The sequence below is a fragment of the Hemiscyllium ocellatum genome, chromosome 2, assembly GCF_020745735.1.
Source record: "Hemiscyllium ocellatum isolate sHemOce1 chromosome 2, sHemOce1.pat.X.cur, whole genome shotgun sequence".
NCBI lineage: Eukaryota > Metazoa > Chordata > Chondrichthyes > Orectolobiformes > Hemiscylliidae > Hemiscyllium > Hemiscyllium ocellatum.
In genome coordinates this window covers 3,134,010-3,160,522 of record NC_083402.1, presented here as the reverse complement: position 1 = coordinate 3,160,522, position 26,513 = coordinate 3,134,010, and positions in this window count along the sequence as shown.

Genomic DNA, 26,513 nt, shown 5'->3' with positions numbered 1-26,513 from the left:
GTCAAGAGAAGCATAAATGGACAAGGTCTTTTCCCTGGGGTCAGGGAGTCCAGAACTAGAGGGCATAGGTTTAGGGTGAGAGGGGAAAGATGGAAAAGGGACCTATGGGGCAACCTTTTCACACAGAGGGTGGTACGTGTATGGAATGAGCTGCCAGAGGAAGTGGTGGAGGCTGGTACAATTACAGCATTTAAAAGACATTAGGATGGGCATATGAATAGGAAGGGTTTCAAGGGATATGGGCCGGGTGCCAGCAGGTGGGACTAAGTTGGATTGGGATATCTGGCCAGCATTGACAAGTTGGACCTAAGGGTTTGTTTCCATGCTGTACATCTCAATGACTTGGTGGGAGATGGGGGGGAGGGGGTTGCGGAAAGGGGGGGGGGTTCTGTCTTTGTTGCGATTAGAGAGGTGGGGTTCAAGGGCAGAGGTGCGGAAGTGGAAGAGATGTGCTGGAGGGCATCATCGACCAGGTGGCAGGGGAAATTGCGGTCTTTGAAGAAGGAGGCCATCCCAACCCTCCAACTCAACACCACGCTCTTGACCTGTCCATCTTCCTTCTCAATTATCCTCTCCACCCTCCTCCCTGACCTATCACTTTCACCCCCAACTCCATCTAACTATCGCATTCCCAGCTACCTTCCCCTGGACCCACCCCCCTCCCAATTATCTCTCAGCCCCCTTAGCCCACAAGCCTCATTCCTAATGAAAGGCTCGTGCCCAAAATGTCTACTCTCCTGGTCCTTGAATGCTGCCTGATCCTCTCCCCTTGAATTTGTGCCCTCTTGTAATTGAAACTTTCACCCTGGGAAAAAGCCTCAGACTACCTAGGCCTCTCATAATTTTGTAGACCGTATCAGGTCTTCTCTCAGCCGCTGTCTTCCCAGTGAAAACAATCCTTGTCGTTTTAACCTTTCTTCATAGCTAATGCCCTCGAGACCAGACAATATCCTGACAAACCTCTCTGCGCTCTCACCAAAGCTTTCATGCCTTTCTGGTAATGTACCGACCAGAACAGCACACATATATCCCAAATGTGGCCAAACAAGAGTTTTATATAACTGCAACATGGTTTGCCAACTCTTAGACTCCATGCCCTGGCTGATGAAGACAAGCATGTCATATACCTTCTTAATCACCTTGGCCACCTGTGTGGCCACTTTTAAGGAACTGTGGACCTGCATGCCCAGATCCATCCATATGTTAATATTTCCAAGGGCTCTCCCATTTACAGTATAATTCACACCTCCAAAATGCATCACATTACATTTGTTTAGATTCAACTCCATGTGCCATTTCTGTGCCCAAGTCACCAATCTATATCCATCCTGCTGCATCCTTTCACAATCATCAGCACAATCAATATCAGCCAACATAACCCAAGACCCCTTCAATTCCCGTGAAACTCTCTTCTACCCTTTTCCAGCGAGCGGGAGATAGAACAGTTTGAAAACATATACTAACAGTTTTAAGAACTGCTTCTTCCCTGCTGTTATCAGACTTATAAACGTATATTAGAATTGATCTTTCTTTGCACCTTCTCTGTAACTGTAACACAATATTCTGCATTCTCTTCTGTTACCCTGATGTACTTATGTAAGGTATGATTTGCCTGGATAACACACAAAACAATACTTTTCACTGTATCTCAGTAAATGTGACAATCATAAATCAAATCAAAAGCAAGCCCACCTTGCTAAACAAGGTCAGATTGCTACCATTACAACTGTCTTTACCCATATGCAGAATTAGTTGAGAGACTTCTGAAGAAGGGTCACTGGGCCTAAAGAATTAACTTGGCTATCTCTCCACAGGTGATGCCAGACCTGCTACATTTCTCCAGCAATTTCTGTTTTTGTTTCAGATTTCCAGCATCTATGGTTCTTTGGGTTTGTTTGTTCAGGCAGTGGAACTGTTGCTTAAATGCCCCAATAGTCAATCATTTCATGACTTATTGTATGGCAGCATGGTTTTTGTAGTATGCAGGCAGGCCACATTTGCATGGATCAGGCCATGAGTGACCATTACCATATTACAAAGTCTTTAGACCATAAAACTTTAAGAAATAGGAGTGGAAGTAAGGCCATTCAGCCCATCGAGTCCACTCCACCATTTAATCATGGCTGATGGGCATTTCAGTGCCACTTACCCACACTCTCCCCTTATCCCTTAATTCCTTGCGAGATTAAGAATTTATCAATTTCTGCCTTGAAGACATTTAACATCCCAGCCTCTACTGTGCACCATGGTAATGAATTCCACAGGCCCACCACACTCTGGCTGCAGAAATGTCTCCTCATTTCCATTCTAAATTGACCCCCTCTAATTCTAAGGCTGTGCCCATGGGTCCTAGAATCCCCACCTTTTGGAAACAATTTCCCAGTGTCCACCCTTTCTAAGACATGAATTATCTTGTAACTTTCTATTAGATCTCCCCATAATCTTCTAAATTCTAATGAATACAATCCCAGGATCCATAGCCGTTCATCATATGTTAGGCCTACCATTCCAGGGATCCACGTGAATCCCCACTGGACATGCTCCAGTGCCAGTATGTCTTTCCTGAGGTGTGGGGGCCCAAACTTGGGCACAGTATTTTAAATGGGGCCTAACCAGAGCTTTATAAAGTCTCAGTAGCACATCGCTGCTTTTACATTCCAACCCTCATCATTTGAGATAAATGACATTACATTTGCTTTCTTAACCATGGACTCAAACTGCAAGTCAACCTTTAGAGAATCCAGTACTAGCACTCCCAGATCCCAGATCCCTTTGTACTTTGGCTTTATGAATTTTCTCACCATTAGAAAATAGTCCAGGCCTGTATTCTTTTTTCCAAAGTGCAAGACCTCACATTTGCTCACTTTGAATTTCATTAGCCATTTCCTGGACCACTCTCCCAAACTGTCTAAATCTTTCTGCAGCCTCTCCACCTGCTTTGTATCATTGAGAAACTTCACCAGAATGGCCCCAGTCCCTTCATCCAAATCATTTATATGTGAAGTGAACAGCTGCAGCCCCAACACTGAACCCTGTGGGACATCACTTGTCACCAGCTGCCATTCCGAAAATGAACCTTTTATCCCAACTCCCTGCCTTCTGTCAGACAGCCAATCCTCAATCCATACCAGTAGCTCACCTCAAACACCATGGGCCCTCACCTTACTCAGCAGTCTCCTATGACGCATCTTATCAAAGGCCTTTTGGAAGTCTAGGTAGATAACATCCACTAGATAGATAACATCTGGTCTAACCCCTACTTGTTACCTCTTCAAAGAATTAACTTTGCACCCTTTGGTTACTAAGACCACTCCTATTAATAGGAACATGTCACCCAGAAACAATATAATTAACTGCATTTATTTAATCACTGGACCTACAATTGCCCTCTTCAATCTGGCAGAAGATACAGAAGATGCACCAGCAGGTTCAGGAACAGCTTCTTCCTGGCTGTCATTAGGCTGCTTTAGCCTCAATACTGTATGCCTCAAAGTCTTTTTGATCTGTGCATCCTTGCTTACTATGATCTGCCTGTACTGCTCATAAACAAAGCTATTCATTGTACTTGGGTACACACGACAATAAATCAATCAATCAGGCAGTCAAAGTAATGTTTACTATTGGGTCTACCAAATGTGCTTTGAGTGCACTGAGGACATTATGCCTAAAATGCAGTTAAACTCCTTTTAAGGCAATTAGTTTTTTTCTCTAAAATGAGCTAATCCGAGTTTCAATCAATATTCAGCAACATTATAGCCCAACATTGTCCTTCCTCATTGTAAACCTTCACCCTTTGTTGTTCTCTAGTCGTCTCTGATTCCATGTAAAGTATACGATTGTAAGTATTGAGAAAGATAACCACATATTTCGTGATTAACTCCCTGTGTTTTCCCTATCAGGCTGGTGGTGTGATCTTATCACCTGAGGATGTTTGCTGTCTCAAGTGTGCAGGTAAGCTAAATCTTGATTTTCATTTATAGTATTTCTATTTTCAAAGTAAATCAAGACAGCATTGAATTCTTTTCAGAGAGTTTTCCAATTATTCCTACACATTTGTTCTTTCTCAATAGTCCTGCAAATCTTTTAAAGTATTTTTCCACTTCTTAATGCAAGTGTAACTCTTATGTTAATAGATGTGAAGCTGCAAAAGCACAGCAGGTTAGACAGCATCAGAGGAGAAGGAAATTCAATGTTTTGGGCCAAAACCCTTCATACTGTCTGACCTGTTGTGCTCTTCCAGCTCCACATCTATGGACTCTAGCTTCCAGCATCTGCAGTCCTTACTGTCTCCAAGTATCTATGTTAATCAGATTCAGTTGATGGTGAGGGTCAGGAAAGTGTAACTAATGATTAGGTCAGTTGTCAAGATCCAGAAGTAGCTGGAAGGGTCTCAGACTTTGTACTTGTCCAACAGATTGAATGTACTTACAGCCTGTGTGGGTGAGAGCAGGGACTGCAGAGAAGGTGAGCAAGCTGGCCAAAGCATAATGTTACAGGGGCCTTGAAGGTGGGAAAGAAAAAGGAATGTAGTATTGTGAAAAGTATAGTTAAGGGAACAAATAAAGTTCGGTCCAGTTGAGAGCATGAATTGTGAAGCCTGTGTTGCCTGCTGATACCAGAACATTTCTGAGAGCTGGAGAGGAACTTGGAGTGGGAGGGGAGGGATCTGGTTGCCAATATTAATGAGGTATCGACAATATCACAGAACCTGTTTCTTAGTTCTGCCAAAGGGAATATGGGGAATTAGGGATGAAATTAAGATTACTACTTGAGCCATGAGCAAACTGGCTTTGACCAAGTAAGATCAGGACTGTGTTCGTAGATTAAAATCTAGTGTAGAAGAATTGGGCTTCAATTTATTCAGCACTGGCACCAGTACAGAGGAAAGTGCAGTCATGGAGTGAGGCCTGGACTAGAATACAAAGAGAGGGATTTAAATTAAACAATGGGAGGGTGGGGGTGGGGGCATAGGTTTATACTGGGACAGACTTAGAAAATTATCAAGAAATATCAAGGCAAAGTGCAGTAGTGACACAGGAAAGGAAAACCAGAATGTGACAATAAGGGACATAAATTAAAAATTAAAGTAAAAAGGAACAATAGAAACATAGAGTTAATAGATAATAGAAATAAAGTAGCATGATAATATAGCCACTGCTGATGGTTGCAAAGTGGTAAAGGCAGAGAACTGAGTATACATGGCTTTGCCACAACTTGGAAGTACAAGAAGAAAAGAAATGGTGCTGGGTTAGGTCTGTTAATAATGCAAGAGGTCAGTATAGTGGTGAGAAATGATCTGGGATTGTAAGAGAAAGATAAAGGTTAGAAATAACAAGCGAAAGAAGTCACTTGTGGAAGTAATCTACTGGTGTCCAAACGAAAAGGATTTGGAGATGATGGTGTTGGACTGGGGTTAAAAATCACACTACACCAGGTTATAGTCCAACAGGTTGATTTGGAAGCACTAGCTTTCGGAGCGCTGCTCCTTCATCCCTGATGGTTGTGGAGGACACAGTTGTAAGGCACAGAATTTATAGCAAAAGTTTACAGTGTGATGTAACTGACTATGTTAGTTGTAGTTCTTTCATATGTAAATTGTAAAACGTTTTTTAAAAGTGACATCTCAGGTACACTTTAACAATTAGTGTAAGCCCAGATAATGTGTTGAAGGTGTTAGCCCCATGTGTGCTGCTGTCTGTGCCATATTGTTTAGACTGATTCTAATCTAAAAAATGAGTTAACAGAATCTTACATGGATTCATGATTTGGAGATGCCGGTGTTGGACTGGAGTGTACACAGTTAAAAATCACACAACACCAGGTTATAATCCAACAGGTTTAATGGGAAGCACTAGCTTTCAGAGCACCGCTCCTTCATCAGGTGGCTGTCCTGATGAAGGAACAGCACTTCGAAAGCTGGTGTGTTTCCAATTAAACCTGTTGGACTATAACCTGGTGTTGTGTGATGTTTGACAAACAGAAGAGGGATAGAGGGAAAATGGGGAATTACAGGCTGGTTAGCTTGAACATTGGTGGTAGGGAAAATGTTGGGAGTCAATTATTAAGGATGTAGTAACTGAAAGTTGGAAAGTGATGATAGAATTGATTGATCCAAGTCAGCATGGATTCTCTAAAGGGAACTCGTGCCTGACAAATCTTCTGGAATTTTTTAAAGATGTGATCAGCCGCGTGTACAAAGCTGAATGAGTAGATGTTGTGTATCGAGACTTGCAAAAAGGTTCCAAACAAAATACTAGTAAGGAAATTTAAAGCTCCGGATATTGGAGGTAATTTATTGACATGGCTAGGGAAGCAGATAGTTGGGATAGTGGGAGTACTCCAGCAGAGTACTTTGGCAGGGTGTTACCCATGCCCTCCCCCCCTCTCCCCCCACACACATATTAACAGCACAGAGGTGGTATGGGTGGAGAGTGTCAAGCTCTTGGGAGTGGTCATGCACACCAAGCTTTCTTGGACTCTTCACATGGACGCACTGGTAACAAAGACCCAACAGTGTTTCTTCTTCCTCAGGCAGCTGAGGAAATTTAGCATGATGGCGAATATCCTTGCCAACCTCTATAGGTGCGACACTGAGCATTCTGTCTGGATGTATCACTACCTGGTATGGCAACTGTGCCAATCAAGATCAGAGACAGTTACAGAGAGTGGTGAACTCGGCCCTGACAATCACAAAGACCAACCTCCCATCTATAGAATCCATCTCCCAGGCCCGCTGTCAAGGAAAGGCCGCCAGTATTCTTAAAGATCCATCCCACCCTGGCAATGTTTTTCTACAACCTCTACTATTGGGGAGAAGGTACAGAAGCCTGAACACATGCACCAGTTGGTTTCAAAACAGTTTCCACCCCACTGTCGCTAGAATACTGAATGGACTCACAAACTCTTAGCATTTGCCTGTCCCTGTGTTTTTGTTTTTGCTGTTTACCTATTATTTACTATCTGTGCGACTTAACTCTGTGAACTGCCTGTATTGCTCACAAGACAAAGCTTTTCACTGTGCCTCGGTACACATGACAATAAATACAATTCAATTCAATTCAGGGGGTGACCAAGAGGAGAGGCAGCACTTTGGTGCATAGATTTCATTTTGGCAGCAGTCACCTGCACTGAAAGATCAATCATCACAGGCTTGGTATCAAGGAGTACTTAAGGCCCAAACACTATATCACTGTAATGTTTCCTTGCTCCTCCAGCAACCAATAAAAAAGTAAAGAGGGGGAGGCTAGAAAGACATGTGATCGGAAAATATTTTTGGTAGCAGAGTAAGTAGTGGCTCAGCAAAAAGTCCAGGTAAGCTCAAGTAAAGTCCTTTTAACTTTCCTGGTCAGTTTACATCAGTCAAGATGGCAGTTAAGGCAGTTGCATGTTTCTCCTGCAGGATGTGGGACTCAGGGAGACTTCCATTGTCCCTGAAGGCCAAACCTGTGAGAAGTGCACCAAGGTGCAGCTCCTAGGAGACCGTGTTAGGGAACTGGAGCTGAAGCTGGATGCATGCAGGATCATCTGGGTGTAGAGAGAACATCATAGCTGAGAGTTTTATTTTTACACCTAAAAGTGCAGGCAGAGAGCAGCTAGGTGACCACCAGGAAAGGCTAAGGGAGTAGGCAGAGAATGCAGGAATCCCCTGTGGCAATTCCCCTCGAAAACCAGTATACCGATTTGGATAGTGTTGGGGGGAATGGTGTTCAGGGGAAAGCAGCAGTAACCAGGGTGGTGGCACTATGGCTCTGGGGCACGGCGGGAAAGGGTAAAGGTAAACTGGACCTTAGTGATAAGACATTTGAAAGTTACAGGTACAGCAGGAGGTTCTGTGGCTACAAACAGGAATCCAGGATGGTGTGTTGCCTCCCGGGTGCCAGGGTCTAGGGTGTCTCCGAGTGGCTGCAGAATCTTCTCAAGGGTGAGGCTGAGCAGTCATTGTGCACATTGGCACAAATGACATGGTGGAAGTAGGGACAAAGTCCTGCAGAATGATTATAGAGAGCTAGGAAAAATGTTAGAAACCACGACCTCAATGGTAATAATCTCTGGATTACCTCCAGTGCCGTGTGCTAGTGAGGGTAAGAACAGGAGGATATGGCAGATGAATACATGGCTAAAGAATTGGTGCGGGGCCAGGATGCAGATTCTTAGATCATTGGGGCCTTTTCTGGGGCAGAGTAGCCTGTTCAAGAGGGACAGATTGCACCTGAGCCTGAGGGGACCAATATCTTACCAACCAGCTTTTCTACTGCTGCAAGGGAGGGTTTAAACTAGATGATCAGGGGGGTGGGATCCTCAAGAGCACGGAGGCAAGTGCAAGGCTGGATGGAGATACAGTAATCAGAAATAGTAAAGCAAAGAGACAGGTCTGGCTGGAACATGACATGGAGTAAGGCATGCCTGTTAGATTCAATGGCACATATTTCAATGCAAGAGGGCTGACAGGTCAGGCCGATGAATTCAGGGCATGGAGGGGTGTGTGGGACTGAGATATTACAGCCATTAAAGAAACCTGGCTAAGGGAGGGACAGGACTGGCAGCTTAGTGTGCCAGAGTAAAGGTGCTTTAGGTGGGTCAGAGGCGGTGGAAGGAGGGGAGAGGGAGTTACAGTTTTGATTAGGACGAGTATCAAAGCAGTGATCAGAGATGAAATAACTGAAGAATCATCCAGTGAGGCTTTGTGGGTGGAGCTCTGAAATAAGAAAAGGATGGTAATGTTGTTGGGGTTGCATTATAGGTCCCCAAATAGTCAACAGGAATTAGAGGGACAAATGTGAAGGGAGACTGTGGAGACTTGCAGGAGCAATAGGGTTTTCATAGTAGGGGATTTTAACTTCCCTAATATAGACTGAGACTGCCACAGTGTTAAGGGCTCAGATGGGGTGTAATTTGTTAAAGGTGTTCAGGAACATTTCCTCAAGCAGTACATAGAGGGTCCCACACAGGAAGGGACAAAGTCCAACCTACTCTTGGGAAATAGGGCAGGACAGGTGATGGAGGTGACAGTGAGGGAACACTTTGGGACCAGTGATCATAGTTCTATTAATGTTAAAATAGCTATGGAGAGGGACAAAACTGGTCCACAAGCTCAAGTTCTAAGTTGGGTCAGAGTGACTATTGATGGAATTAAACAAGAGCTTGCGGGGGGCGGGGTGGGGGGGAGGGGTTGATTGGAGCAGTTTGTTTGCAGGCAAAGGGACCTCCGACAAGTGGGGGGCCCTTTAAAGTGAGATAGCTCAAGTTTGAGATCGATATGGCGTGATGGTGACGGGCAAGATTGGCAAGAATAGGAAACACTGGATGAGAAGAGATATTGAGGCTCTGACCAGAATAAAGACAGAAACATGGCTCACGTACAGGCAGCTGGGATCAAGGAACTCGTGGAGGTATATAGGGGGTACAGGAGTTTACTGATGAAGGAAATCAGGAGGGCAAAAAGAGGGCACAAGATAGCCTTGGCTAAGAAGATTTGGGTGAATCCAAAGAGGTTCTTCAAGTATATTAAAGGAAAAAGAATAATTAGACAAGACAATAAGACCCCTCAAAGATCAAAGTGGATATGTAAGTGTAGAACAGCAGGAGATGGGCAGGGTCCTCAATGAATATTTCTCCACTGTGTTTACCGTGGAGAAAAAAACATGAAGACTTGGGAACTTGAAGAAGTTAGTGGTGATATCTTGGGGACAGTCCATATCACAGCAGAAATGTTGGATGTATTAGAATATATGAAGGTGGATAAATCTCCTGGTACTGACCAGGGATATCCAAGAACACTGGGGGGGGGGCCCTGGCTGATATTTTTGCATCACTGTTAGCCATGAATGAGGTCCTGGAAGACTGGAGGGTAACGAATGCTGTGCCCTTATTCAAGAAGGGCTGCAAAGAATTTCCTGGGAACTATAGACAAGTAAGCCTAATGTCTCTGGTGGGCAAGTTACTTGAGACGATTCGGAGAAATAAGATATACATACATTTGGAAAGACAGGGTTTGATTGGGAGGAGTCAGCATGATTTTGTGCATGGGAGATCATGCCCCACAAATTTGTTAAGAGTATTTTGATGAAGTGACTGGAAGGTTGACGAGGGCAGGGTGGTAGATGTAGTCTATATGGATTTCAATAAGGCCTTTAATAAGGTTCCATATGGTCAGCTGCTCTGGAAGGTTAGATCACATAGAATTCAGGGGGAGCTGGCAAATTGGATACACCATTGGCTTGATGGTAGGGAGCAGAGGGTAATAGTGGAAGGGTGCTTGTCAGACTGGAGGCCTGTGACTAGTGGAGTACCTCAGGGGTCAGTGCTGGGCCCATTGCTGTTTGTTATCCATATCAATGATTTGGATGAGAATGTACAAGGCATGATTAGGAAGTTTGTAGATGACACTAAAATCGGCGGTATCATGGAGCGTGAGGAAGGTTATCAGAAATTGCAGCAGGACCTTGATTAGCTGGAAAAGTGGGCTGAGAAATGGCAAATGGAGTTTAGACTAGATTAGATTCCCTACAGTGTGGAAAGAGGCCCTTCAGCCCAACAAGTCCATACCGACCCATTTCCCTCTGACTAATGCACTGAACATTATGGGCAATTTAGCATGGCCAATACACCTGATCTCCACAGGATGGTGGGAGGAAACCTGCACAGACGTGGGGAGAACGCGCAAACTCCACCCAGACAATTTCCTGAGGCTAGAATCAAACCTAGGCCCCTGGCGCTGTGAGACTGTAGTGCTAACCATTGAGCCACCATGCCGCCACACGTTCAATGTAGATAAGTGTGAGTCTTGCATTTTGGAAACTCAAATCAAGGTAGGAGTTTCATAGTGAATGGTAGGGCCTTATGGAGTGCGGTAGAACAGAGAGATCTTGAGTTTAGATGCACTGTTCTCTGAATGTGTAGTTGCAGGTAGACAGGGCAGTAAAGCAAGCTTTTAGTACAGTGGCCTTCATCAGTCAGGGCACGAGGTATAGCAGTTGGGAAGTTACATTGCAGTAGTACAGGATGTTGGTGAGGCTGCACTAGGAGTGTTGGGTTCAGTTTTGGTCACTTTGCTATAGGAAGGACGTTATTAAAATGGAAAAAATGCAGAAGAAATTTACAAAGATGCTGCTGGGACGTAAAGGTCTGAGTTATAGGAAGAGGTTGGACAGGCTAGGACTGCTAGACTGGAGAAGACTGAGGGGAGATTTTATTGAAGTGTATAAGATCATGAGAGGCATGGATATGGGGAGTGCACTCAGTCTTTTTTCCAGGGTTGGAAAGTTGATAACTGGAGGGAGTCAGTTTAAGGTTAGAGGGGAAAGAATAAAAGGGAACCTGAGGGGCAACGTTTTTACACAGAGGGTGGGACGCATATGGAATAAACTGCCAACAGAATTGGTTGAGGTGGGTACATTAACAACATTTAAAAGGCTTTTGGGGGGGATTCAAGATGGCGGCGACCCAGCAGGTCTGTTTTGCTGAACTCTGCACCAGAGCACAGACAAAATGGAGCAGTCACCCTCCCTTCACTGTCCAATTTGTTGAAAATAATCCTTGGAACTACTTAGCACCAGTTCTGAACAGTTTGCTGCAATTTAAAAGATGACTAAGGGGAAAGGAACATGGGATCATATCAGGCAGGGACCCCCCCCAGCAACGGACCCACCTGTGGCTACGGCATTGGCCTCCATGGCCACCCCAGAGGACTCACCTGCAGAGTGGAGCCTGATCTCGGAGTTTGCAAAACTCCAAGAGAAGATTGACTTCTCGATGGAAGAGACCCGGGCCAGGCCGGAATCGATCTTGGTCATGCTGCAGAGGCATGGCCTGGAGATCCAGCATCTCAGGCAGTGTGTTGGGGTGGGGAGGTGGGAGGTGGGGAGGTGAGGAGCAATGGGCCACGGCTTCCAAGGCCACAGCCGAATCCTCAGTCAGCTGGGTTCAGGCCTTGGAACAGCAAGTGCGGGCCTTGGAAGAGCAGGTCGACGACCTCAAAAAATTGAGGAGGTTGGAAGAACATCTGGCTGCTGGGGTTTCCCAAACAGGAGGAAGAAGGCCAGCTTGTCAGCTTCCTGGAGCAATGGCTCCCACAGTTTCTAAGGCTGGAGGTTGAAGTAGGTCAGGTACAGGCCAAGCTGGTCTATCGAGTCGCTGTGTGCAAGCCCGGATTGGACCAGTGCCTCAGCCCAGTCCTAGTGCAACTCCAGCATTATAGAGACAAACAAATGATGTTGGAAGCCTCTAGAGCACTGGGGATGATCCCCAGGCTATGGTATATAAAGGATCAGGAATCATGCTTTTCCCCAGTCGTGTTTCGCAAGAGGAAGGCCTTTGATGAGGTAAAAAGGCAGCTGAGGGACCTGAATATCCAGTATTTAGGGTGTAGGTTTGCTCGCTGAGCTGTAGGTTTGATATCCAGACGTTTCATTACCTGGCTCGGTTACATCATCAGTGGCGACCTCCAAGTGAAGCGAAGCTGTTGTCTCCTGCTTTCTGTTTATATCTTTCTCCTGGATGGGGTTCCCGGGGTTTGTGGTGATGTCATTTCCTGTTTGTTTTCTGAGGGATTGATAGATGGCATCTAGATCTATGTGCTTGTTTATGGCGTTGTGGTTGGAGTGCCAGGCCTCTAGGAATTCTCTGGCATGCCTTTGCTTAGCCTGTCCCAGGATAGATTTCTTCCTGTCACAGGAAGAAACATCAAAGAAGCGCTTCGCAGGAGGCTCCAGAGCACTGATGATGTCTCCTAGCCAGGGGACGAAACGTTTGCAACTAAAACTTCCAGCTCGGCGAACAGAACCACTACAACAAGCACCCGAGCTACAAATCTTCGCACAAACTTTGAACTGTTTACTGTTTTTACTCGGCATGCTATGAATGGGTTCTTTCTCCCGGCGTGTCTTGGACTGTTTTGGATGATCGTGGCTAGCTATTCGTTTAAATAGTGCACCTGGAATGTTAAGGGAAATCACTCACCTTAGAAAAGAGAGGGTTGATGTAGCCTTGTTACAAGAAACACACTTAACCGATAAGGAGCATTTAAAGTTGCAACAGGGAGGATTTGGCCGGGTGTTTTTCTCATCTTTTAACTCGAAAAGCAGAGGAGTGGCTATTCTCATCTGGAAGAACCTCCCGTTTCAAAGGCTTGGCCACTTGGTCAAATTACGGATGAGGCCTGGCGATCCATAATACTTAAATCTAGAATACATGGAGAGGAATATGGGATTCTGAATGTATATTCCCCCCCAGGCACATCCATTTAAATCCGTAACAGATACGCTCTCTAGGCGGACGGCCCTTGGGTTGCATCATACAATTACAGGGGAAGACTTTAACCGCGTTATTGACCCTGAGGTAGACAGGATGCCTCGGGGCCTTGTGAGTATGTCTCTGCAATCCAGGCAGTTGGTGGACTTGAACACGAAGTTGGGGTTGGTGGGTGTATGGAGATGTCTCCAACCCGAAGGTAGGAATTTCACCTTTTTTTTCTAATCCACATAAGTGCTATACAGAATTGATATGTCTTTTGTCCCATCGGCCTTTTTGAACTCAGTGTTGTCCTGCAGAATATGTCTCTCCTGACTTCCCCTCCCCTCATCTTTGGATGGGGGAGGGGCGGTGGAGGGAAGCAGCATGGGTTTTTTTTATTGTTCTACTAGGAGTTCCTCGGATTACAGTATGGAGGGGATGGGTTTTAACTTTTAAAATCACTTTTAACTTTCTTATCATAAGATATTAGTTTTTTTTCTTTACTTTGTGTTGTCTGGGGCGTGGCATGGCTTTAGCTAGAAGGAGTCATGGTGGGATTAATAGATGATATGAACTCCCCCTGTGAACAAGGGGGAAAGTCTCCTTTCATTTATGTTTTATGCTGTTATGTTGAAGAAGCAGTTAGGTGTTTCTGAATATGAGGCAGTGTGTATGGAGGTCAAGGCTGGAGGTGGTGGAGTGGGTTCCTGGCACTGGTGTACGAACCCTTTCCTCCTGAAAGATAGCAAGTTTACAGAGTATTTTTTGCGGGGGTTTAAAATCTTTTGAGCTATCAATTCAGGCATGGCCAGCAACTCATCAGTGCTGTGGGAGATTGCCAAGGCCTATGCATGGGGTTTAATTAATTCTTACTCTGTGACCTGGAAATGACAGCGGGGAGAACAGCAATGTTTGCTGGAGGCTCACCTGAAGGCGGCTGAGTCAGCATATTTTAATATGCTGTCTGTAACTAAATTACAGGGGATTACAGCCCTTAGGGCTACTTTGAGTGCTGCACTTACCCAGACAACAAAGAGGGAAATCTCTTTTGCGAAACAGAGGTTATTTGAGTATGGTGATAAGCCGGGTAGGTATCTAGCTTAGTTGGCCAGAAGAAGGAATGACCCCCACAATCTATTACATCCATCAGAGAGAGTGCTGGTACTCTTACTTGCAATGCCAAAAAGATTAATGCAGCATTTAGAAAGTTTATTTTGAGCTGGATTAGTCGGAGTGCTGTGAGGACAGAATGATGAAGATGGAGTGTTTAGTCAAGACCTTGAACCTTTCAAGTGTAACCTCAGAGCAGGCATCTTTTTTGAGTGCCCCCCCTGACAATAGTACCGGAGGCGGTGAGGCTGCTCCAGAGCAGTAAAGGGCCTGGACCAGATGGATTTCAAAGTGAGTTTTATAAAAAGGTTATGAACAAGCTGGCCGAGCAACTCTTGGGTATGTCCAGTTACTCATTCGGTCAGGGCTGCCTCCCATCTTCTTTGAGAGAAGCAAATATTTCTCTTATTCTTAAGAAAAGAAGAGCCCCAGAAGTTTGCATGTCATACAGACCCTATCATTATTGAACGTGGATTTTAAAATCCTGTTGTTAAAGCTGGAGAGGGTATTGCCTTTTATTGTAAAGGAGGACCAGACGGGTTTTATTAAGGGTCGTAGGTCTACCAATAATATTAGAAGAATATTAAATATGGTCCAAATATGTCAGCAAAGAGCAATTCTGGGTTTGGTAGTCTCCGTGGATGCAGAGAAAGCATTTGATTAGGTGGAGTGGACGTATCTCTTTTATGTCATGGAACAGTTTGGTCTAAGAGAGGTTTTTACTGAATGGGTGGCAGTGCTGTATAGTGACCGAAAGCAGCGGTGCTTATAATGGTATAAGGTCCGGTAGTTTTAGTGTCAGCAGGGGCTGCCATCAAGGGAGCCCTATCTCCCCACTACTATTTACAGCAGTGATCGAGCCGCTGGTGGAAGCCATCTGGACAGATCCCACTATAACTGCCCCGGATGTAGGGTCTGGCAGGCATAAAATTACCGATCCAATGACATCTGTGCCCCACTTAATACAAATAATTAATCTATTTGCTTTGTTTTCAGGGTATAAAATTAATTTCATGAAATCAGAGGCCATGTCTGTGGGGGATCTTACCAAAATGTCCAACTTTGAGGGTGGAACCCGTTTCCCCTTTTGGTGGTCACAGGGAGGTTTTCTGTATTTAGGCATTTTTATTACCCTGGGTTTCAATCAATTATTTAAAACCAATTATGAGCAGCTGCTCGAGAAAATCAGGCAGGACCTTTGGAATTGGGAAGATCTTCTGGTATATTGGTTGGGCAGGGTAGCCCTGGTCGAGATGAATGTTCTTCCTCACCTATTATATCCCACGGGAATGCTCCCCTTGATGCTGCCAAGGCAAACATTGCTCAGGCTTTATAACTGGCTTGGATCTTTTATTTGGCATCATCGACGGCCTGTTATTAAGCTGGATAAGTTGCAGCTTCCACAAAAGGGGGTGGGGGGGTCTAAATTTTCCGGACTTTAGGAAGTACCAATTGAGTTTCTTGTTATCCTATATGGCTGAATGGGCCTGTCACGATCCGTGATCAATTTGGCTCGACATTGAGCCTCCCAGACAAATGTCCTCTCATTAATTTTTTGTTTCTAGACAAGATGAAGACTGTTATGGATCACTGTAAAAACCCGATTGTCCTAAACACAGTTAAAGCATGAAGAATAATGTTGTAGGGTGAGGGCAATTTACAAAAAAACTTCCCCTTTCACCCCCATAGTGGGAATGTCAGGATTCCAGCCGGGTTCAATGGACTCTGGTTTTAAGCTCTAGGAGTCTAGAGGGATCTCCTGTTTGGGAGATCTATTTGACAGGGAGGTCATGATGTCCTTCGAACAGCTGAGGCAGAGGTTCGCGCGAGCTAGAAAGGATCTCTTTCATTACTTCCAGGTTATAGACTTGGTACAAAAAAAGACTACATTGATAGTTAATCCCTACAAATTGGACATGGAGAGGAGAGTGGTTAATGGGTGCCCTCTCGGTTAGCACTCTCTATCACTTGTTAGTAATGTTTCGAAGGACATTGAACGGCTATATAAAACCTGGACTCAAGAATCAGGGGTGGAAATCTCCTCAGAGATGTGGGAGAATATCTGGGAAAATGTTAGGAAGATCTCGATTTGTAATAGGACCCAAGCTATTCAACTGAAGGTACTCCATAGGGCTTACCAGAACGGCTTGTGAAATTCAAGACAGGAGTGTCCCCAGTGTGCCCTAAGTGCAAAACAGACGTTGGTACTCTTACTCACTGCTTATGGTCAGGCCACAAGATCCGCAGGTTTGGGATGACGTAGTGAGTGTTTTGGTAAAGGTTTTGGGAACTGAGGTTAGCTTGGATCCGGTATCCCTCCTTTTGGGTCTCCCAAATCTTCTCTCCCTGGATACGCATGGGAAGAAATTTTGTAATATCCTTTCCTTTTGCGCGAGGAAGAATATTCTAATGAGCTGGGTGTCAGAGAATCCCCCAGGTGCACCAGAAAACGGAACTGATTCACAGAACATGGCAGCCCTTTTTGAATGATATTGATGTAGATATATTGGCTATAGTATTCAGGGCCTTTGTCTGTTGGTTTGGGGGCCTCTGGGAAAAAGAATCCTGAACAAATATGGATCTACACTCTTGCTCCCAGTTGTGGGGAGCTGTAATGAGATTGCACTGAGTGCAGTAATTTAATTGAATATTATTAAGTTACCTTGTTCTAACCTGGTTTAATTTTATTTTGTCTGCATTTATTTTTTCTTCTTTCTCCTTGGTTATTTATTGAACTGTAGCTTTTATAGGGTTTTTTTCTTCTTTTTCTGTTTCTGTGTATAGTTTTCTAATTTTGTAAAAAACTTAAAAACTTTTCTTCAATAAAAATATTTATTAAAAAAGGCATTTGGACAAATGGATGGACAGGAAAGGTTAAGGTGGATATGGGCCAAGTGCAGGGAAATGGGGTTAGCAGGGATAACAAGGGATGATATTTTGGTCGGCATGGACCAGTTTGGGCCAAAGGGCCTGTCTCCATGTTATAGGACTCTAAAAAATGGATTAGTTTCAGAGAGGCAGGCAGTGATGGGTGGGGTGCTGTAGGGTTTAGTGCTGGGACCCCAGCTGTTCACAATATACATTAATGAGTTGGACAATGGAATTGAATGCAATATCTCCACATTTACAGGTGACATTAAGTTGGGTGGCAGTGTGTGCTGTGAGGAGGATGCTAAGAGGCTGCAGAGTGACTTGAACAGACTGGCGGAGTGGGCAAATACTTGGCAAATGTAGAATAATGTGGATAAATGTGAGGTGATCCATTTGGTGGCAAAAACAGGAAGGCAGATTATTATCTGAATGGTGGCAGTTTAGAAAAAGGTGAGATGTGATGAGACCTGGATGTCATGGTGGAACAGTCACTGAAGGTTGGCACACAGGTGCAGCGGGCAGTGAGAAAAGCTATTGGCATGCTGGCCTTCATCATGGCGGGATGGCAGGACTGACACATGAGGAAAGACTGGATCGACTGGGCTTGTACTCACTGGAATTCAGAAGAATGATGGGGATCCCATAGAACTGTATAAAACCCTGATGGGACTGGACAGGCTGGATGGGGGAACAAAGTTCCTGATGTCGGGGGTGTCCAGAACTAGGGGTCACAGTCTGAGATTAGGGGATAAGTCATTCAGGATTGTGATGATGATGACTTTCTTCATTCAGAGCATTGTGAGCCTGTGGAATTCTCTAATACAGGAAGCCATTGGAGCCAGTTTGTTAGATATGTTCAAGAGGGAACTGGATCTTGGCCTTGTAGCTGAAGAGGAGGCAAGATCAGGATACTGAGGTTGTATGATGGGGACAGAGTTGACAAGAGCATAAAGTTATAACGGATACTGATAGATTAGGAGAATGGGCAAAGCAGAGTCAGATGGATTTTAATATAAGCAAGGGTGATGTTATCCATTTCAGACCGGACAAGGATAGATCAAGGTATCCTTAAAAAGGCACAGAGATAAATAAGTGAATGTCCAACATGATTTGGGGGTTCAGGTGCATGGCTCTTTAAAATGCCGCTAATAAATACTGAAAATAGTCAAGCAGGTTAATGGAGTGCTGGCCTTCACGTCTAAAGGGCTGGAGTATTGGAATACAGAACTGAATCTGCAGTTATCTGAAACCCTGGTTACATCCCACTTCGAGTACTGTGAGCAAATTAAGAATGAATGGTTTGGCCCTGGAGGGAGTTCAACACAGGCTTAAAAGGATTGTACCTGGATTTCAGGGGTTACATTATGAGGAGAGATTAGATAAATTAGGCCTATATTCCCAAGAGTTTAGAATCTGAGAATCATTACGGTGTGGAGAGAGGTCATTTGGCCCATTGACTTGGCACTGAACCTTGAAAGCCGAGAGTGTGGTGCTGGAAAAGCACAGCAGGTCAGGCAGTATCCGAGGAGCTGGAGAATCAATGTTTCAGGCCAGGGCTCTGTTCCTCGGATGCTGCCTGACCTGCTGTGCTTTTCCAGCAACACACTCTTGACTCTGATCTTCAGCATCTGCAGTCCTCACTTTCTCCTGGTTGACTGAACCTTGAAAGATCATCATGTCAAAACCCAGACGCAACCCTATCTCCATACCCCTGCATTTCCTATGGCCAATCCACCTAACCTGCACACTGATGGACTCACCACTAACTGAGACACCGTGTCGCCCTCTAGAAAGTTAAGGAGTGATTTTATTGAGGTTTTCAGGATGTTTGCTGGTGTGGCACAGTGGCTCAGTGGTTAGCACTGCTGCCTCACAGTACCAGGGACTTAGGTTCAATTCTACCCTCAGGTAACTGGCTGTATGGAGTTTGCACATTCTCCCTGTGATTGTGGTTCCTCCAGGTACTCCAGTTTCTTCCCCCAGTCCAAAGGTGTGCAAGTCAGGTGGCTAGGCTATGCTAGATTGTCCCTAATGTCCAGGGATGTGCAGACTTCGTGGATTAGTCGTGATAAATGTGGGGTAATGAGGATAATGGAGGGTCTGGCAGGGATGCTCTTCACAGGGTCAGTACAGACTGGATAGGCCAAATGGCCCCTTTCTGTGGGGTTTCTATGATGTTGGCAGGTTGGATAAAGTTAAACTGTTTACACTGGTTGAAGATTCTAGAATCGGGGCATAGTCTAATAATTAGGACTAAGCCATTCAGGAGAGATGTTAGAAAGCACTCCTATAAGCAAAGAGTAGTAAAGGTTTAGAATTCTCTTCCTCAAATAGCAGTGGCTGCTAACTCAAATGTTATTTATTATTAAGCATGGGTTTCAAGGGATATGAGCCCAAGGCAGGCATATGGAGTTAGGCCATGTTTCAGCCATGATGTTATAGAATGGAGGAGCAAGCTTGAGAGGCTGAATGGCCTCCTGAGGGTCCTATGTTCTTAGTGCCATTGAAAGCTAAAATAATTCTTACAAGTGCAGAAATGTGAATGTAGATTGGATGTTTCTCCTAGCAGCCGAGTCTGGAACCAGGGTATATTGTCTCGATAAAGAAGGGAGGCCATTTAAGGCTGAGATGACAAATTTCTTAACTCAGTGGGGCATCAGTCGTTGGGATTTGCTATTTTGTGTTAATGCCACATGTTAAACCTCTTACAGTACAAGAATTAATATTACATTTCGTAAATACTTATTTCTTAATCCTGAAAATCTCAATGTGAAAATTCCAATCAGAGTAATTGAGTATCAGCTCCCCTCATTAGAGCTTCAGCTTTTGTTCAGCTATTGGATAAAATCCATTTGTTTATGAAATTGGCTGTAATTCTGTAATAATAACTATTCTGTTTTTTTTTCCTCAGTTCCCAACACAATTGAAACGTGCAATTCAGGTGTGAAAAATGTCAAATTGACTGAAGGGAGCTGCTCTGGACAGGTAATGATGCATAATGCTTTTCCCTCTTCTTCCCCATAACCTCTGAGTTTTGGGAGCAGTTGGAAGTAACAAGGTAATATTGTGATAAATGTCACCTGAATTAATCCAAACAAATGCTCAAAAGGCATGTGTTCAAATCCCAACTAAGTAATAAAAGGGAGGGGAGCATTTAATTACGTTACTGAATCTGAAATAAAATAAATCTACTTTCAGTCATGATAGTAGCGTATGAAAGAAGAAACAAGAGTACACCCTTAGCTCTGCTCTGCCACGCAGTATACTTATGCTAGCTCTTCTTCCTCAATGGGAACCTGAACTGTATTTCCAGTGTACAGGAAGTTGAGGGTAGTGAGGTCAGGGATAGGTTTACAAGGTCGCGAGAAGATGCTGGCAATCAGCATGTTGGTTTGAAATGTATGTACTTCAATAGCAGGAGCATCCAGAATAAGGCGGATGAACTTGCAGCGTGGGTTGGTGCCTGGGATTTCGATGTTATAGCCATTTCAGAGACATGGCTAGAGAAGGGACAGGAATGGTTGTTGCATGTTCCAGGATTTAGATGTTTCAGCAAGAACAGAGAAGTGGGTAAAAGAGATGGGGATGTGCCATTGTTAGTCAAGGCTAGTATTACAGCAGCTGAGATAACATTTGAGGACTCATCCAGTGAGGTAATTTGGGCTGAGGAAAGGAGGTCATGCCATTGGGAGTTTTCTATAGGCCTCCAAATTGTTCCATGGGTGTAGAGGAAAGGATAGCAAAGATGATTCTCGATAGGAACGAGAGCAACAGAGTAGTTGTTATGGGGGACTTTAACTTCTCCAATATTGACTGGGAATACTATAGTTCAAGTTGTTTAGATTAGATTAGACTTTTTTTAGATTAGACTTAGATTAGACTTACAGTGTGGAAACAGGCCCTTCGGCCCAACAAGTCCACACCGACCCGCCGAAGCGCAACCCACCCAGACCCCTACATTTACCCCTTACCTAACACTACGGGCAATTTAGCATGGCCAATTCACCTGACCCGCACATCTTTGGACTGTGGGAGGAAACCGGAGCACCCGGAGGAAACCCACACAGACACGGGGAGAACGTGCAAACTCCACACAGTCAGTCGCCTGAGTCGGGAATTGAACCCGGGTCTACAGGCGCTGTGAGGCAGCAGTGCTAACCACTGTGCCACCGTGCCGCCCACGGTTTAGGTGGATCAGTTTTTGTTTAATGTGTACAGAAGGGTTTTATGACACAGTATGTAGAAAGACCAACAAGGGACGAGGCCACATTAGATTTGGTACTGGGGAATGAATCCGGCCAGGTGTTAGATTGGAGGTAGGTGAGCACTTTGGCTATAGGGACCATAGTTTGGTTATGTTTACAATAGCAATAGGCAGGAATAGGTATATACTGCAGGGAAAAAGGTGTAACTGGGGGAAAGGCAATTGTGATGCTATTAGGCAAGATTTATGATGCATAGGATGATGAAGGAAACTGCAGGGGATGGGCACTCTTGAAATGTGGAGTTTATTCAAGGAACAGCCACTGCGTGTCCTTGATAAGGATGTACCTAACAGGCAGGGAGGTAGTTGTTGAGAGAGAGAGCTATGGTTTACTAAAGAAGTTGAAGCTCTTGTCAAGAGGAAGAAGAAGGCTTATGTGAGGGTGAGGCATGAAGGCTCAGTTAGGGAGATTGAGAGTTATAAGTTAGCCAGTTAAGACCTAAACAGAGAACTAAGGAGAGCCAGGAGGGGACATGAGAAGTTGCTGGTGGATGGGATCAAGGAAAATCCTAAGACCTTAAATAGGTAAATTAGAAATTAAACAATGACTGGAGTAAGATTTTGGCCAATCAAAGATATTCGGGGAATGTTATGGAATCTGAGGACATAGGGGAAGCACTTCATAAATATTTTTTTGTCAGTATTCACATTGGAAAAGGACAATGTTCGTGAGAATATGGAGATACAGGCAACCAGATTAGATGGGACTGAGGTTGACAAAGATGAGGTTTTAGCTGAAAATGTGTTGCTGGAAAAGCGCAGCAGGTCAGGCAGCATCCAAGGAGCAGGAGAATCAACATTTCAGGCATAAGTCCTTCTTCAGGGCTTATGCCCAAAACGTCGATTCTCCTGCTCCTTGGATGCTGCCTGACCTGCTGCGCTTTTCCAGCAACACATTTTTCAGCTCTAATCTTCAGCATGTGCAGTCCTCACTTTCTCAAAGATGAGGTTTTAGCAATTTTGGAAGATCTGAAAATAAATAAAACCCCTGTGCCGGATGGGATGTATCCTAGGATTCTCTCGGAAACCAGGGAGGAGATTGTAGAGTCTTTGGCTTCGATCTCTATGTCATCATTGTCGACAGGAGTAGTGCCAGAAGACTGGAGGATCGCACATGTTGTTCCCTTGTTTAAGGAGGGAAGTCAGGACAATCCTGGTAATTATTTGCCAGTGAGCCTTACCTCAGTTGTGGGTAATGGGTTGGGAAAAGTTATAAGAGATAGGATTTGAAATCATCTGGAAAGGAATACTTTGGTTAGGGATAGTCACCATGGTATTGTGAAAGGTAGGTCATGTATCGCTAACCTTATTGAGTTCTTCAAGAAGGTGACAAAACAGGTGGATGAATGCAAAGTAGTTGATGTGGTGTACATGGACTTCAGTCATGTCACACCACTGTGTGTCACTTTTATAAATGATCTGGATGTGGGCATAGAATGATGGGTTAGTAAATTTGCAGATGACACTAAGGTAGGCAGAGTTGTGGATAGTGCCAATAGATATCATGGTTTGCAAAGGGACATGGATAAGATGCAGAGCTGGGCTGAGAAGTGGCAAACTGAGTTTAATGCAGAAAAATGTGAGGAAGTTCACTTCAGAAGAAGTAAGAGGAATGCAGAGTACTGGGCTAATGGTAACATTCTTGGCAGCGTAAATGAACAAAGAGATCTTGGTGTCCAGGTGCATAAATCCCTGAAAGTTGCTACCCAGGTTGATAGGGTTGTTAAGAAGACATATGGTGTGTTGGCGTTTATTGGTAGGGGGATTGAGTTTCGGAGCCACAAGACACTGGTAAGGTCACACCTGGAGTATTGCATGCAGTTCTGGTCACCGTATTATGGGAAGGATGTGGATGCTTTGAACAGGGTTCAGAGGAGATTTACCAGAATGTTACTTGGTATGGAAGGAAGATCTTGTGGGGAAAGGCTAAGGGAACTCAGGTTATTTTTATTGGAGAGAAGAAAGTTGAGAGGTGACTTAATCAAGACATAAGATAATCAGAGGGTTAGATAGGGTGGAGAGTGAAGGCTAACATGAGGGGCATAGCTTTAAAGTGAGGAGTGATATATTCAGAACAGATAGTAGGAGTAGCTTCTTTACTCAGAGGGGTGTGGAACGGCCTGCCTGCAACAGTAGTAGACTCACCAATGTGAAGGGCACATGTGGATAATAATGGAACAGTGTAGGTTAGACTGGCATCAGATTATTTTCACAGGTCAGTGCAACATCGAGGGCTGAAGGGCCTGTCCTGTGCTGTAACGTTTTATGTTCTCTGTTCTAATCTGACACTTCTGCCTGCTCCTCATTTATCTCGACTCTATGAATGAGCAAAGATTTATGTGTCTCACCCTTAAATATTTTGAATGATGAAGCATTCAAAACACTCTAGAGTAGAAAATTGCAAATATTCACAACAGGTGGAGTGAAGAAATTTCTCCGTTATCTTCATTGTAAATAGTTGGCTGCTTATCCTGAGACTGTGACCCTGTATCCTACCCAATCAAAGCCTACCAGAATCTTTGATGTCTCAATGAGCTCATTCCGCATCTTCTAAACTCCAGACATATCGGTCCAATATACTCAACCTCTCTTTGTAAGACAATCCTCTCTTCCCTGGGACCAATCAGGCGAACCACCCCAGTATTGTCTCCAAGGCAGGTATGGTCTTCCTGAGGTATGGAGACAAAATCAGTGCAGAGTAATCTGGCTTCCTCAGCGAGGAGAAAGATATGGAATTCACTGCCAACGCTTCATTCACTGCTCAGTTAATCAAACAATAGATGGCCATTTGGTGTCCGTGCAGTGGGAAGGAGATAAATTAAGGTGTAAGGCAGGTAGGTGGTTGGTGAGAGGGCCTCTGCACCCCACTGGCACTGCAGCTCAGCACAACATTTGGCAGAGAAGTATTATTGTGAATAAGAAGTCAGTGCCAGCTGTGATTGTACAGGCCCCCTGCACTAATCACTGTTTATTCTGTAATGAAGGCTCCAAGAAATATTAAAAATGTAATTTTCAAAACTCCAAGAGGTACAGAATCCTAGCGGAATCTGCTGATAAATCCTATCATGGCCTAACAGCCTTTTCCTTTTCTTAGAAAACCACTTCAGTATTATTCCTTCACATTTACATGAATCTTATCCACTGGTGCTCTCTTACCATTAGGACGTGTCCCCTCATCTTCCACCCCGCATTGTTTTTAATTCACTGATACCCTGCAACACTGATCTAACTTCTCTCTTTTAATTTTGAAACCTCCCTTCTCCTTAGCCATCTCACTCACTGAAAACTCTATCAACAGCCCAAGAGAGGCAAATTCAGCAGGATAATGATTCCAGAGTGATTTAATTTTTGTAATTCATTTATTGGATTTCAGAATCCCTGGCTGGGCCAGCATTTATTGCCCGTCTCTAGTTGCTCTAAAAAGGTCATCCTCAGCAGTCCTGCCACATCCAGTTGAGAATGGTGGTGTACAATTAAACAGCTGCCTAGAGGAGGAGGCTCCAAATGTACCCGCATTGAAAATAGTGGCAGAGTCCAGCATATCAATGTAAAGATAAGGCTGAAACATTTGCAATCATCTTTAAATTGCAGTGCCAACTGGATGATCCATGTGAGCCTCCTCTAGAGGTCCCTAGCACCACAGATCCTAATCTTTTGCCAGTTTGATTCACAACATGTGAACCTTTCCTTGCAACACAAGCACTTTCATCCCATTAAGCAGATTGTGAACTTTCTGTAATCTTCCAGTGCAAGTGTAATCCTCCCTAACTGATGAGAGCAATTCTCATCAAATCCCTACAGTGTGGAAGTAGGCCATTTGGCCCATCAAGTCCACACCGACCCTCTGAAGAGCAACCTGCCCTATCTCTATAACCCTGCATTCCCATGGCTAATCCACCTAGCCTGCACATCCTTGGACACTATGAACAATTTAGGATGGCCAGTTCACCTAACCTGGAGACACAGACAGAATGTGCAAACTCCACGCAGACAGTTGCCTGAGGGTGGAGTCGAACCTGGGACCCTAGTGCTGTTAGGCAGCAGTGCTAACCACTAAGCCACTGTGGCCCAAATTCGGTGCACAGTATCTCAAATGGGGTGTCACGAAAAACCAAAGTAAAATTATAGCAAGAAATCACCACTTTTAAATCCATGCCCCTTATATTAAAGACCAAAACTCCATTTGCCTTCTTAATTAGTTGTTGTATCTGCACGCTGATTTGTGTGATTCGCATACAAGAACACCCAGGTTCCTCTGGACTGCAACATTCTGCACTCACTCTACATTTATATAGTACTTTGCTTTTCTGTGCTTCCTGCCAAAATGTACAATTTTCCAAATTATACGCTGTCTGCAAATGTTTTACCCACATACTTAAAATATCTGTACCTCTTTACAGAGCTTTTGTATCTTCCTCACAACTTCCTTTCCTATCTATCTTTGCACCATCAGCAAATTAACCCACAACACACTATATTCAATGTAGATAGTAAATAGTTGAAGCCTCAGCTTTAGTCCTTTCAACACTACATTAGTGACAGTTTACCAACCTGAAAATGACATATTTATCACAACTGTCCATTTCCTGACAGTCAGCCACCCCTTTACCCATGCTAATATATCAGCCCCAAAAACAGATATACCTAACGTTCGTGGTCTTACTTACACCTTACTGATTGCATTTTCAAACACCAGCTGTGATCTCCAGCATCTGCAGACCTCATTTTTTACCAAATAGATTACGTTTACTGAGTCCCTTTTTCTACCTTATACGTTACATCCTCAAAAAAATTTAAGTTTTCAAAATCATTTTCCCATTTACAAAACCCTGTTGACTTGCTTAATTGAATTATGGTTTTCTCAGTTTCCTGCTACTACCTTCTTAACAGTGGATGTTCACACTTTCCCATGAGAGATGTTAGACTGACTGCTCTGTAGTTCCTTCACTGGTACTTTTTCAGATTAAATTGCATTTTGAAAGATTACAAACAATGCAACTGCTTAGTAGCCATTTATTTCAACACCCGAGGATGTGGA